The sequence below is a fragment of the Rhinopithecus roxellana genome, chromosome 18 (genome assembly GCF_007565055.1).
Source record: "Rhinopithecus roxellana isolate Shanxi Qingling chromosome 18, ASM756505v1, whole genome shotgun sequence".
In the NCBI taxonomy this organism is placed as follows: domain Eukaryota; kingdom Metazoa; phylum Chordata; class Mammalia; order Primates; family Cercopithecidae; genus Rhinopithecus; species Rhinopithecus roxellana.
In genome coordinates, this window is record NC_044566.1 from 55,555,300 (window position 1) to 55,571,027 (window position 15,728).

A 15,728-nucleotide genomic window follows, 5' to 3' on the forward strand; every position below is an offset into this window, starting at 1 on the left:
GCCAGGCACGGTGGCTCACGCCTGTAATCCCAGCACTTTGGGAGGCCAAGGCAGGCGGATCACCTGAGGTCAGTTCAAGACCAGCCTGGCCATTATGGTGAAACCACGTCTGTACTAAAAATGTAAAAATTTGCCAGGCGTGGTGGCGGACACCTGTAATCCCAGCTACTTGGGAGACTGAGGCACAGGAATCACTTGAACCCGGGAGACGGAGGTTGCAGCAAACCAAAATTGCACCACACTGCACTCCAACCTAGGCGACAGAGTGATTGTCTCAAAAAATAAATCCATTGTAAGGACTATTGGGAAAAAAAAAAAAAAGAAATTTGTGAATCCATTGCCACAGCTACATCTGCAGGTGCAAAAATCTTGCAATTTTTGCAAAATACCTTTCTTATATTGAAAATGCAGCTTTTGGGCCGGGCGCGGTGGCTCAAGCCTGTAATCCCAGCACTTTGGGAGGCCGAGACGGGCGGATCACGAGGTCAGGAGATCGAGACCATCCTGGCTAACACCGTGAAACCCCGTCTCTACTAAAAAATACAAAAAACTAGCCGGGCGAGGTGGTGGGCGCCTGTAGTCCCAGCTACTCGGGAGGCTGAGGCAGGAGAATGGCATAAACCCGGGAGGCGGAGCTTGCAGTGAGCTGAGATCCGGCCACTGCACTCCAGCCTGGGTGACAGAGCAAGACTCCGTCTCAAAAAAAAAAAAAAAAAAGAAAATGCAGCTTTTAAGTGGATACAGGATTGCTATTAAGAAAGGCATACCTATAGACTAATATGATTCGCAAAAAGGCAAAGTCATCACATGACAAGTTAAAGGAAGGTGAAGGATCTAAAGCTGGGGAATTTAATGCCAGCAATGAATGGTTCATTTTAGAAGAGGTTTGGCTTTAAAAAAAAAAAGTCAAGATAAGGGAGAAGCAGCTTCTGCTGATCCTGGAGGCAACAGACAAGTTCCCAAACACCATTAAGAAAATCATTGAGGAGAAAGGATATCTGCCTAAACGGGTTTTTAATGCAGACGAAAGCGCCCTAATCTAGGGGGTGTGGGGGTGGAATGCCACAAAGGACATTTATACGTAAGGAAGAGAAGCAAGCACCAGGATTTAAGGCAGGAAGAAACAGGCTAACTGCTGTTTTGTGCAAATGCAGTCAGGTTTACGATCAGGACTGCCCTTATCTATAAAGCTGCTAAATCCTGAATGGAAATGATAAACATCAGCTGCCAGTCTTCTGGTTGTACAAGAAGGCCTGGACAATGATAACCCTTTTTCTGGATTGGCTCCATTGATGTTCTATCCCTGAAGTCAAAAAGTACCTTGCCAGTAAGAAATTGCCTCTTAAGATTCTTTCAATACTGGACAATGCCCCTAATCACCCAGAACGTCATGAGTTCAACACAGAAGGCTTAGCAGTTGTCTACTTGCCCCCAACACGATGTCTCTAGTTCAGCCTTTCCATCAGGGAGTCATAGGACCTTTAAGGGTCATTACACACAGTTCTCTAGAGAAAGGATTGTCAATGCTAGAACAAAAGCCCAGTGGAACATGAAAGTCTGAAGAGGTTGGGGTCTGGTGACTCATGTCTGTAATCCCAGCACTTTGGGAGGCCAAGGTGGGAGGATCACTTGACAACAGGAGTTCAGTACCAGCCTGGGCAACATAACAAGATCCCATCTCTACAAAAAAATTTAAAAAGTTAGCTGGACATGGTGGTTGGTGCATGCCAGCAGTCCTCGCTACTCAGGAGGCTGAGGATGGAGGACTGCCTGAGCCCAGGAGTTTGGGGGTGTGGTGAGCTGTCATCACACCACTGCACTCCAGCCCGGGCAACAGAGCAAGACCCTGTCTGTCAAAAAGTCTGAAAGAATTATACCACTGAAGAGGCCAGCCATCGTTATAGAAAAATAAAAGCTGTGAAAGTCAACAAGCATGAAACTAATTCCTGCAGAAAACTGTCCAGATGTTGCGCATGACTTCACAGGATTTATGACAGAGCAATGAAAGAAATCATGAGGTGAATATGGCAAAAAAAAAAAAAAAAAAAAAAAAAGATGGCAGATGAACAGTTTTGACATGGATGTTGGAGAAATTCAAGAGGTAACAGAGACAACACCAGTGGAGTTAACAGAAGATGACTTGATGGAGACGAGTGCTTCTGAACCAGTGCCAGATGATGCGGAAAAAGACATACAAGAAGCAGGACTCCAATTATTCAAGACTGCTTGTCTTTTACAACTTGGACCCTTCCACAATATGGGCACTGAAACTAAAGCAAATGGTAGAAGAAGGATTGGTACTGTAGAGAAACATTTTTAGAGAAATGAAAAAAAGTCAGACCAGAATTATGATGTATTAATATTTCCATGAAATTACACCAAGGGTGGCTGCCTCTCCTGCCTCCCCTTCTACCTCCTCCATCTCTTCTGCCTCTCTCACCTGGGAGACAGCAACACCAACCCCTCCTTTTACTCCTCCTCAGCCTACTCAATGTGAAGACAAGAATGAAGGCCTTTATGATGACTCACCTCCACTTAATGAATGTTAAATATATATTTATAATATAACAGTCTTATATATTTCCTCTGCATACATTTAAAACCACATCAGTGTTACAATTTTTGCTTCCACAATCAATTTTAAAAACTCAAAAGAAGGAAATTTTATTTATTTATTTTAGTTTACCATATGCCTTCTTTCTTCCTGATGTTTCAAGGTTCCCTTTTTGGTTTTTTGGCAGTTTCTAAGTCGTTTTATTTAGAATTTTGCATTTGTTTCCTGAATCAATAAATACTATACAACACAATGTAAACATAGCTACCATTTTCTGTTCCCTGCTTCCCCCTACCTGGGGACAATCCCCTGGCAATCTCACTCAGGAGTTTTAGGGGTTCTCCCTCCAGATTTGGTCCAGAAAATGAGGTTGAGTGACCTAGTCCCTTGAATCACTTTCAAAGGAGCTCAGCTGAGGTGAGGAGTGTGCTCTCTCTGAGATCTAGAGGTTACTAGATTGGGGAAATGGATTAGTGATTTTTGGGAGAAGAGCTGGCACCTGGGGCAAGAGCTTACCCCAAAGAAAAGGGTGTAGAATGTGATGAGTTATGTATAATGTAATACTTAGAGAAATCACAAAAAAAGCTATATAAATAGATATACTCAAAAACACTATGAATAAACAAAAATTGAATTCTAAAAATTGTTCAACTAACCACAGGATGGCAGAAAAAGAAAACTGTAATAAAAACAAAAGTCCAGGCATGATGACTCATGCGTGTAATCCCAGCACTTTGGAAGACCATGGCTGGAGAATTGCTTGAGACTAGGAGTTTGAGACCAGCCTGATCAACACAGTGAGATTCCCATCTCAATAAAATAAATAAATAAATAAAATAACCAGGCTTGGTGGTATGCAGCTATAGCCCCAGCTACTTGAGAGGCTGAGGCAAGAAGATGATTTCAGCCCAGGTGTTGAGGTGCAGTGAGCCATGATTGCACCACTGCACTCAGCTTGGGTAACAGAGTAAGACCCTATTTCAAAAAAAGAAAAGACAAACAAAACTCAGACATAAAACAAGGAAAAATGATGACAGGCGTAAGCCTTAAGCATATCAAGAATATATTACATTAAATGTAACTAATCTAAATTCAAGTAAAAGAGATTAGCAGAGTATTTAAAAACATGACCTAACCATATGCTGTCTACAAGAAACTCACGACAAATATAACAATATAAGCAGGTTGAAAGTATAAAATGGAAAAAGATATCATACAAACTAATCAAAGGAAAGCAGAAGTGGCTATTACAATATCAGATAAAAGACTTTATATCAAAGCAAATTACTAGACTCAGAGTGGGATATTTTGTAGTAAGAAAGATTCAATCCACCAAGAAAACATAAAAATCTTTTTTTTTTGAGATGGAGTCTCGCTCTGTCACCCAGGCTGGAGTGCAGTGGCGTGATCTTGGCTCACTGCAAGCTCCGCCTCCCGGGTTCACGCCATTCTCCTGCCTCAGCCTCCTGAGTAGCTGGGACTACAGGCGCCCGCCACCACGCCCGGCTAATTTTTTTTTTTTTTTTTTTTTTTTTTTTTTTGAGCGGAGTCTTGCTCTGTCGCCCAGGCTGGAGTGCTGTGGCCAGATCTCAGCTCACTGCAAGCTCCGCCTCCCGGGTTTACACCATTCTCCTGCCTCAGCCTCCCGAGTAGCTGGGACTACAGGCGCCGCCACGTCGCCCGGCTAGTTTTTTGTAGTTTTTAGTAGAGACGGGGTTTCACCGTGTTAGCCAGGATGGTCTCGATCTCCTGACCTCGTGATCCGCCCATCTCGGCCTCCCAAAGTGCTGGGATTACAGGCTTGAGCCATTTTAGTAGAGACGGGGTTTCACTGTGTTAGCCAAGATGGTCTCAATCTCCTGACCTCATGATCCGCCCAACTCGGCCTCCCATAGTGCTGGGATTACAGGCGTGAGCCACCGCGCCCGACCCAACATAGAAATCTTAAGTGTGCATGCCCCAAACAACAGATCTACAAAATGCATGAGGCAAAATGGACACAAGTGCAAGGAAAACAGATGAACTATAGTGGGAGATTTCAATACTCCTCTCTCAGACAATTTTACAGGAAAATTTTACCAAACATTTAAAGAAAAAGAATTAACACCAATTCTACATACTCTCTTCCAGAAAATAGAACAGATATCAAAAATCAGACCAAGAGAACAAGAAAACTACAGACCAGTATCTCTCATGAATATAGATGTGAAAATCCTTAATAAAATATCATCAAATAGAATTTAGGAATATTTAAAAAGATTTATCCATCATGACCAAGGCTAGCTCATTATTTAAAAAACAATCAACATAATTCATTATATTAACAGGCTGAGGAAGAAAATTATATGATTATATCAATTGACTCACACCAAAACCACTTGACAAAGCTCAACATCCATTCACAATAAAACCCTCAGAAAAACAGAAATAGAGGGGAACTTCCTCAACTTGATAAAATGTAACCACATAAAACCTACATAAAACATTATATTTAATGGCAAAAAACTGAATATTTTCCTCTTAGGGCAGGAACGAGGCAAGGATGTCTACTCTTACCACATTCTTATTCAATATAGTATTGGAAGTTTTTGTCAATAAAGGGCAATAAAAGACATACAGATCAGAAAGGAAGAAATAAAAACTCCATATTTGTAGATCACATGATTGTCTACATAGAAAATTCTAAGGAACCTACCAAAAAAATCCACCTAGAACTAATAAGTGAATTCATTAAAATCACAGAGGCCAGGCACAGTGGCTCATGCCTGTAATCCCAGCACTTTGGGAAGCTGAGACAGGCAGATCACCTGAGGTTAGGGGTTCAAGACCAGCCTAACCAACATGGAGAAACCCCATCTCTACTAAAAATACAAAACTAGCCGGGTGTGGTGGCACATGCCTGTAATCCCAGCTACTCGGGTGGAAGCAGGAGAATCGCTTGAACCCGGGAGGCAGAGATTGCTATAAGCTGAGATTGCGCCTTTGCATTCCAGCCTTGGCTACAAGAGCGAAACTCTGTCTCAAAAAGAGAAGTCACAGAATACAAGATAAACATACAAAACTTTATTGTATTTATATATACTAGCAATGAACACATAGGCACAGAAATTATACATGCAATATCATTTACGATCAATAAAAAAAAATGGTTAAAACATACCATATTCCTAAATTGGAAGATTCAACATAGTAAAGATGTCAATTCTCCCAAAATTGATATACAGGCTTAATAGAATTTCTATCAAAATCTCAGCAAGAATTTTAGTAGATGTAGAAAATATTATTCTAAAATTTATATGAAAATGTAAAGGAAGTAGAATAACTAAAACAATTTTGAAAAAGAAGAAAGAATCAACCTCTTTGACTTCGAAACTTATTAGATAGCTACAGTAATCAAGATTGACACTATTGGTGGATAGATAGATACAGATCCATCAATAGAACATAACAGAGAACCAGAAATAGACCCATATGAATATGCCCAACTAATTAAAAAAAAAAAATTTAGTAGAGATGGGATCTCTCAGTGTTGCCTAGGCTGGTCTCAAACTCCCGGCCTCAAGCAATCCTCCCACCTTGGCTTCCCAAAATACTGAAATTACAGGTGAGCTACTATACCTGGGCCCAACTGTTTTTTGATGAAGGCACAATTGCACTTCAGTGAAAGACACAATCTTTTGAACAATTGGTACTGGGACAACTGGACATTTATAGGCAAAAATTGAACAACCTAAGTCTGACACCTTACACAAAACTTAAAATGGGTCACAGGCTTAAATGTAACATGTTAGACTTTTGGAAAGAAAAACACAGGAGAAAATCTTTGGGATCTAGAACTAGACAAAGCGTTCTTACACTTTATACTTAAGTCACAATCAATAAAAGGAAAAATTAAATTGGACTTCATCAAAATTAAAACCTCTTGCTCTATGAAACACCCCCTTAAGAGGATGAAAAGACAAGTTAGAGAGTAGAAGAAAATACCCCAAATCCACATATCCAACAAAGAACTAGTATGTTAAATACATTAAGATATCTTAAAACTCAACAGTAAAAAAAGAAAATAAATAAACAATTCAATTTAAAAATGGTCAAAAGTATGAAGAGATGTCTACCAAAGAAAGATATGCAGGTAACACATAAGCACATGAAACCATACTCAACATCATTAGGTGTTACCAAAACACAAATTAATACCACAATGAGATATCTACTATACCCCTAGCAGAATGGTTAAAACAAAAAATAATGACAATGACAAATGCTGGCAAGGATGCAGAGAAACTAGATCATGCATATATTGCTGGTGAGCATGTAAAATGCTACGGCCACTTTGGTAAGTATTTTGGCAATTTCTTTAAAAACAACACATGCAACTATTACACGATGCAGCAATTGTGCTCTTGGGCATTTGTCTCAAAGAAATGAAGATTTATGTTCACACAGAAACTTTACATAAATGTTTATAGCAGCTTTATTCATAATAGCCCCAAACTGGAAATATCCCAGAAGTCCTCCTATAGATCAACGGTTAAACAAACTGGAGTGTATTCGTACCATGCTATACTACTCAGCAACCAAAAGGAACAATTATTGATACACTCAACAGCCTTAATTAATCTCCAGATTATTATGCTGAGTGGAAAAAAGAATGCATACTGTATGATTCCATTTATGTAACATTATTCAAAGGACAGATTTATAGAAATAGAGAATGAATTAATGATTAAGGAAAGTGTTGGAGTAGGAAAGAAGTGGATGTGGCTATAAAGAGGCAGCATGAGGGATCCTATGGTGATGGAAATGTGCTGTATCTTAATTGTATCAATGTCAATATCCCAGGTGTGGTCTTATACCATAGTTTTGCAAGGTGCTACCATTGAGGGAAACTGGACAAAGAATACTGAAATCTTCCTGTATAATTTCTTAAAATTGCATTTTGTCATTGTTCAGGCTGCTAAAACAGAATACCGTATACTGGGTGGCTTAAACAACACAAATTTATTTCTCACATTTCTGGAGGTTGGGAAGTCCAAGGTCAAGGTGCCAACAGATCCAGGGTCTGGTGAAGGACTCTTCCTCATTTGCAGTAAGCTGTCTTCTCATTGTGCTCTAATTTGGCAGAGAAAGAGGGAGAGTGGGTTCTCTAGCATAAGGACCCTAATCCTATTCATGAAGGCTCTACTCTCATGACCTAATTACCTCTCAAAGGCCCATCTCCCAATACAATCATATTGGGGGTTAGGATTTCAACATATGAATTTAGAGAAACACAAAACATTCAGTCCAAAACCCATGTAAATCTACAGGTATCTCAAAATGAAAATTCTAATTTTGTTGTTGTTGTTAATGTTTGTGGAGATAGGGTCTCACTCTGTCAACCAGGCTGGAGTGCAGTGGCACGATCTCAGCTCACTGCAGCCTCCACCTCCCAGGCTCCAGTGATCCTTCCACTTCAGCCTCCCGAGTACCTAGGACTACAGGCGCATGCCACCAGGCCCGGCTCATTTTTTATTTTATTTTTATTTTTTGTAGAGAAGGGGTTTTGCCATATTGCCCAGGTTGGTCTCAAACTACCAGCTTCAAGCGATCTGCCTGCCTCAGCCTCCCAAATTGCTAGGATTACAGGTGTAAGCCACCATGCTCAGCCTGAAAAGGTTAATTTTGAAAACTAAAATAGGCATTTAACTCTTTTCCCCAGTCCTGTTATTACTGTTACCACCACTACCAGCTACTACTGCCGCAACTACTGGTTTTGTTTTATTATTATTTTTTTAAATGCACAGACATTCTTTTAATTCAAAATGTAAAGGCTCTGGTCTTTTTATAGAATAACAGAACATTGGAAGAGGTCTTGTGATTCCACAGGCAATCTTCTGGCATCACAAATGGGGAGCTATGACCCCACTGTAGGAGAATCAATAAGCTATGCATGCAAACTAGTGTCCAACTTGCCCTTTTTAAAATAAAAGCAGTATTGGCCGGGAGCAGTGGCTCACGCCTGTAATCCCACCACTTTGGGAGGCCGAGGCAGGTGGATCACCCGAGGTCAGGAGTTCAAAACCAGCCTTGACCAACATAGTGAAACCCCATCTCTTCTAAAAATACAAAAATTAACTGGACATTGTGGCATCCGCCTGTAATCCCAGCTACTAGGGAGACTGAGGCAGAAGAATTGCTTGAACCCAGGAGGCAGAGAGTGCAGTGAGCCAAGATTGTGCAATTGCACTCCAGCCTGGGCAACAATAGGGAAACTCCGTCTCATAAATAAATAAATAAATAAATAAATAAATAAATAAATAAATAAATAAAATACAATAAAGGGAGCATTAGAAGAACCTATCAAATACAAGCCCTAATCAGGAGAGGACAGATTATCATACCACTCCAGATGTAGGTAAGGTGAGATTTAAGCCCACTAATGTTTTCAACTATGGTTACTTTTCTCTTCCCACAGGCTGATGATGTAAAGAGAAAAACAAATGGAGGTTTTAATTTTAAAACCCTCAGTTTAATCTAGTCCCATATAATGTTTTACCCTCTTTAACACCTGCAATTCACCTTTCTGATTATTAATAGTAAGTCTATTACAGCTGAGCTTTAGTGGCAACCATATTACATTCACTTTTTTACATTACTCCATAAAAGTTCTTCTAATGAAAACAGAACCTTATCTATATTTCACATAAGAAATATATGTTGGAAAATTTAATCTCATTAAAAATGTGGTTTCCTCTAGACAGGCATTGGTTTTGGGGATACCGACTGGTTACTATGTTACTTTTTCCAGTGAGGCAAGCTGTGTGCATCTCAGTTTTCTTATCTATGACATGGGAAGATGGAGATATTATGTGGGCTGCTTCCCTACAGGGTTATAGTGATAACCAAATTAAATAATATGAGCGTCAGCTTACAAACTAAAATTTTATGAAAATGTGCAGTAACTCACGTGTACATATCAGAAAGAATATTTTGGTATCTGGTAAATACAGAATATTATCTCATATTTTATTTATGTGTTTATGACCTACCTTATTCTATATGGAACTTTATTTTAAAAGACTTCATTTCAGGCCGGGAATGGTGGCTCATGCCTGTAATCCAAGCACTTTGGGAGGCTGAAGCTGGCGGATGCAATGAGCCGAGATCGAGCCATTGCACTCCAGCCTGGGTGACAAGAGTGAAACTCTGTCTCAAAAAAAAAAAAGAAAAGACTTTATTTCTCCACTCAGACTTCTCACTCTAAGACTAATGCAAAACCTAATGAACAAATAAGTATCAGGATTTGTTTCCTTGTATGTCTATTTAAAAAATTTATTCATTTTTAATTGATAAATAAAAATTGTATATATTTATGGTATACAACATGATGTCCTGAAATACGCACGCATTATGTAATGGCTAAATTAAGCTAATTAACATATGTATCAACTCACACACTTATCATTTATTTGTGATATATATATATTTAAAATCTCTCTTAGCAATTTTCAAGTATACAATACATTGTTATTAACTATAGTCACCATGTTGTATAATAGTTTTCCTGATCCTATTCCTCCTGTAAATGAACTTTTCCATCCCCATTTTCTTTTTTTTTTTTTTTGAGACTGGGCCTTGCTCTGTCACCCATCCTGGAGTGCAGTGGTGGGATCTCGGCTCGCTGTGACCTCCGTCTCCTGGGGCTCAAGTGATCCTTCCACCTCAGCCTCCCGAGTAGCTGGGACTACAAGAATGCGTCACCAAGCCCAGATAAGTTTTGTATTTTTCTTCTGCAGAGACAGGGTTTCACCATGTTGCTCAGGCTGGTCTCGAACTCCTGTGCTCAAGTGATCGACCTCCGAAAGTATTGGGATTACAGGCAGGAGCCACTGCACCTGGCCCCTAACTATTATCAACAGAGGCCTAAAAAATAGACCTAAGACTCATTAAATGATATGTGAACCAACAGAAAAGACATGGAATCAACCCAAATGCCCATCAACAATAGACTGGATAAAGAAAACGTGGTACATATACACCACGGAATACTATGCAGCCATAAAAACGAATGAGATCAGCCGGGCGCGGTGGCTCAAGCCTATGCACTTTGGGAGGCCAAGGCGGGTGGATCACCTGAGGTCAGGAGTTCAAGACCAACCTGGCCAACATGGTGAAACCCCTTGTCTACTAAAAATACAGAACAGCTGGGCACTGTGGCAGGTGCCTGTAGTCCCAGCTACTCGGGAGGCTGAGGCAGGAGAATCACTTGAACCTGGGAGGTGGAGGTTGCAGTAAGCCAAGATTGCGCCATTGCACTCCAGCCTGGGTGACAGAGTAAGACTGTCTAAAAAAAAAAAAAAAAAAAAAAAAGGAATAAGATCATGTCCTTTGCAGGGACACGGATGAAGTTGGAAGCCATTATCCTCAGCAAACACACACAGGAACAGAAAACTAAATGCTGCATGTTCTCACTTATGAGTTGGAGCTAAACAATGAGAACACATGGACACAGGGAGGGGAACATCATACATTGAGGTCTGTTGGGAAGGGAGGGTGGGAAGAGGGAGAGCATCAGAATAAATAGCTAATGGATGCTGGGCTTACTACCTAGGTGACGGGTTGACAGGTGCAGCAAACCACCATGGCACACGTTTACCTATGTAACAAATCTCCACATCCTGCGCATGTACCCCAGAACTAAAAATAAAAATTTTAAAAAATGATATGTGAACATAGAAGTACATCATCAAGGAAGAAAAGTGATTAGGTTTTATTGGTCAAATGTTTAAGACTCTGTGTGCACATAAAGCATTTTATGTGTATAGAAAATGCTTTTAGAGATACTCTTTTATTATCATTTAAAGTATTCTGAATATCTCTTTAATTTCTCTTAGGGTTCTATATATTAAATGAAAGAGCAGTGTGTGGATTGGAGAGCATAAGATTTATTAGCCATTATAAAGATGATAATACCATGAAAATGGCAAAAAGGCAACGTGTTAGTCACTTCACAGTTACAAGGAAAAAATTAGCACGTTTCAGAGAGGCAGCACACAGGCAGGGGTCTTGCTGGTCTAATAGCTTCAACCTGTCCTTTAAAGGAAAGGAGAGAATTTTTCTAGCCAATTTGAGGCAAAAACTTGGCTTTAAATTAATGATTTGTTTTACCCGTTATTAGTGGTAAACCCCAATTATAATTCTGGGGTTCCCTAGGTTGTTGCCTTTTATTTCAGAAAGTATTGCACAGCTTCCAAATCAAAATTAAATTTATCTTTAACTTAAATATCTGCTATTCAAAAAGAACGGGGCTCATTTAGTTCTATGGGGATCAGTTGTCACAAAATCAAACACCCCCATCACAAACTACAAATATATATAGAAATGAAATAAAATTTAAATGTAAAAAAAGCCATTATGATGGGATTAGAGTCTGTGCCACATATACCATCAATTAATTAAGTCCCATGTGAAAATAAGAATAAGCCTTAGTTTCACCCTTACAGTGGATGTAAGTTTTATGGATCATACTCTGTCTCTTCAGCTCCTTTAACATGCCTGCCACTTCTCTATGAACATGCATCACCACCCAGTTCACCCTCACTATACACACACACACACACACACACACACACACACTACTACTGTTAGTCTTCCAAAAAAGAGTCCAGGGGCAGGCATTGTTTTCTCCTGCATTGCTCTGCACCTGGGATATCAAAAACCCAAGCCCAAGCTCAGGATTCATTACCCTATTCTCTTCTTCTACTCATAGTAAATCTTCCTACATTTCATAAGTATTTAATGAGCATTTACTATGTGCCAGACACAGTTTTAGCTGTGAGAAATAAGAGCAAAATCAGATACACTCATCATTCTTTTTGACATTATAATTAATGAAAGGGGATAGATATTAATCAAATAGTTAAATATGTATCAATGTGGAACAACAGTGTTGATTATGAATGAGAGAGATATAGGCCACACAAGATTACAAAACAGAGGATCTGACTAAGTCAGAGAAGACCAAGAAGGCTTCTCTAGGATGTGACACTTAAACTGGGATGCAGAGGAAGGGAAGTCACTAATGAGGCAAGGAGGGGAAGAGGGAGCACTCTATAAGGGAGCCCAAGTGAAATTTCAACTGGGAGTTGATTGTTGAGTAAGTCCTGCCACTTAATTAAGTAGAAGCCTTTCTGTTCTTTTTTATTTATGGCATATTCATTCATTTATTGATTTAATTTATTAAAAACCTTTCTGGGTTTGTTAAGGGCAGCAGAGGTATCAAGAATGAGGAGCAAATATGACATCAAAAGCAAAGCAATGAAAGCAAAAATAGACAAATGGGACAACATCGAACTTAAAAAACGTCTGTGCATCAAAAGAAACATTCAAAAGATAAAAAAATCAACCTACAGAATGGGAGAATATATTTGCAAACCACATACCTGATCAGGGGTCATCTTCAGATTACATAAGAAACTCCTACAACTCGACAGCAACAACCACCACAATTACAACCAGAATAAAACACTGGCAAAGGACTTGAACAGACATTTCTCTAAAGAAGGTATACAAATGCCAACAGGCATACGAAAAGATGCTCAACAGCACTATTCATAAGAGAAATGCAAATCAAAGTCACAATGAGCTATCTCCTCGCACCCTGTAGGAGGGTCGCTATCAAAAGAACACAAAATAACAAGAGTTGGCAAGGATGTAGAGAAATTGGAACCCTTGTGCACTGTTGGTGGGCCTGTAAAATGTTGCAGCCATTGTGGACAACAATATGGAGTTTTCTCAAAAAATTAAAAACAGAATTACTGTTTGCTCCAACAATCCACTTTCTCGATATATATCCAAAGAATTCAAAGCAGAACCTCAAAGAGTTACTTGCACACCTATATTCATTTTTTCACAACAGCCACAAGTTAGAAGCGACCCACATGTCCACTGATGAATGGATAAATAAAATATGGTATATATATGCAATAACAGAATATTATGCAGCCTTAAAAAAAAAAAAAAAAGAAATCCTGTCACATGCTACAGCATGGATAAACCTCCCAGACACTATGCTAAGTGAAATAAGCCAGTCACAAAAGGACAAATACTGTATGACTTTACTCATATGACATGTCCAAAGTAGTCAAAAATCACAGAGACAAAAAATGGAAAGGTAGTTTCTAACTGGGGGAACTAGGGGAGAGAGCATTAGTGATTAATAGACATTGAGTTTCAATTTTGCAAGATAAAAAAGTTCTAAACATCTGCTGCTGCAAGAGAATAGTTAAGACTACTGAACTGTACATTTAAAAAAATTAAAGACATTAGCTTCCTGTTCCAGGAAGCCATGGCTTACGATGCAGACATGTCCAAGTCCAAGAACCCCACCACACACAACCAGTCCCGAAAATGGCACAGAAATGGCATCAAGAAACCTCAATCACAAAGATATAATCTCTTTTTCGTTTTTAATCGAGATGGAGTCTCGCTCTGTCGCCCAGGCTGGAGTGCAGTGGCTCGATCTTGCCTCACTGCAACCTCCGCCTCCCAGGTTCACGGCATTCTGCTGCCTCAGCCTCCCGAGTAGCTGGGACTACAGGTGCCCGCCACCACGCCCGGCTAATTTCTTATATTTTTAGTGGAGACAGGGTTTCACCATGTTAGCCAGGATGGTGTTGATCTCCTGACCTTGTGGTCCGCCCGCCTCGGCCTCCCAAAGTGTTGGGATTACACTGTGCCCGGCCGCTACGAATCTCTTAAGGGGGTGGACCCCAAGTTCCTGAGGAACATGTGCTTTGCCAAGAAGCACAACAAGAAGGGCCTAAAGAAGATGCAGGCCAACAGTGTCAAGGCCATGAGTGCACGTGCCGAGGCTATCGAGGCCCTCGTAAAGCCCAAGGAGGTTAAGCCCAAGATCCCAAAGGGTGTCAGCTGCAAGCCCAATCGACTTGCCTGCATTGCCCACCCGAAGCTTGGGAAGCATGCTCGTGCTCTCATTGCCCAGGGGCTCAGGCTGTGCCGGCCAAAGGCCAAGGCCAAGGAACAAACCAAGGCCCAGGCTGCAGCTCCAGCTCCAGTTCCAGCTCAGGTTCCCAAGGTGCCCAGCCCCCTACAAAGGCTTCCGAGTGGAGATCTTTGTCTGCCAACGTGGGGACAGAGAACTAGTGCGACACCCTCAGGCTGTCGTGTACATGGGGCTGGTGTTCTCCTGTGCCATTTGTACAAATAAACCTGAGGCAGGAAAAAAAAATTAGACATTAAAAAAAGTCAGTCTCATCTAGTCCCTAAAATGGTTCCAAATAACATATTACTAGGCAAATTTTTAAATAAATGAATAAATCTGATTAACTCCAATAGCAACATGAATTTAACTGAAATAATAAAGGTGCATTTCAAAAAATTTTAAAAAAGAATGATAGTCAACAAAACACTGAATTAATGATTAAAAGGTCATCGGTGACCTCTAAGAATATTAGGACAGCACTGAAATCAAACAGTGGACAGCGGAAGACAAAAGCCAGATTTGGTGAAATCAGGAAGGGTGGGGTGGCAAGGAAGAAGAAATAAATATCAGCCCTCCTTGTGAAGTCTGACGGTGGAAGAAAGGCCAAATACCGTGTCAGTTTGAGAAAGGGTTTGTTCTCTCCCAGGACGAAAAGCTCTAATTTGATTGATTTCATGACCTTAGTTATTGTTTTTCTCTCATAGAACAAAAAGAGAGATGCCAAATGGACTTAAAGAGAAGTGAAACCCAGAGGCTGCAAATTGCTAGCCGAACTTGGTTCACAATAAAACCTAAGTTGGTTGCAAAATATTTTAAGCTTTAGTGGCTCCTGCCTGTAATCCCAGCACTTTGGGAGGCTGAGATGGGTGGATCACCTGGAGATCAGGAGTCTGAGACCAGCTTGATCAACACAGTGAAACCCCATCTCCACTAAAAATACAAAAATTAGTTGGGCATGGTGGCATGCACCTGTAGTCCCAGCTGCTTGGGAGGCTGAAGCAGGAGAATCGCTTGGACCCAGGAGGTGGATGTTGCAGTGAATCGAGATCACACCGCTGCACTCCAGCCTGGGCGACAGAAAAAACTATCTTAAGTTGTAAGATTTTCCATAAAATTCTGGATGTCTGTTATCTCTTGAAATGATATTATTATCGCATGGCCACAGCTGGCTGGAGCTGCATAGCAATC

General features: G+C 40.3%; 1 pseudogene; it reads left to right on the forward strand.

Moving 5' to 3' along the window:
* The first annotated feature begins 13,901 nt into the window (after positions 1 to 13,901).
* On the forward strand, positions 13,902 to 14,701 carry LOC104677952 (annotated as a pseudogene).
* Positions 14,702 to 15,728: the final 1,027 nt, after the last annotated feature.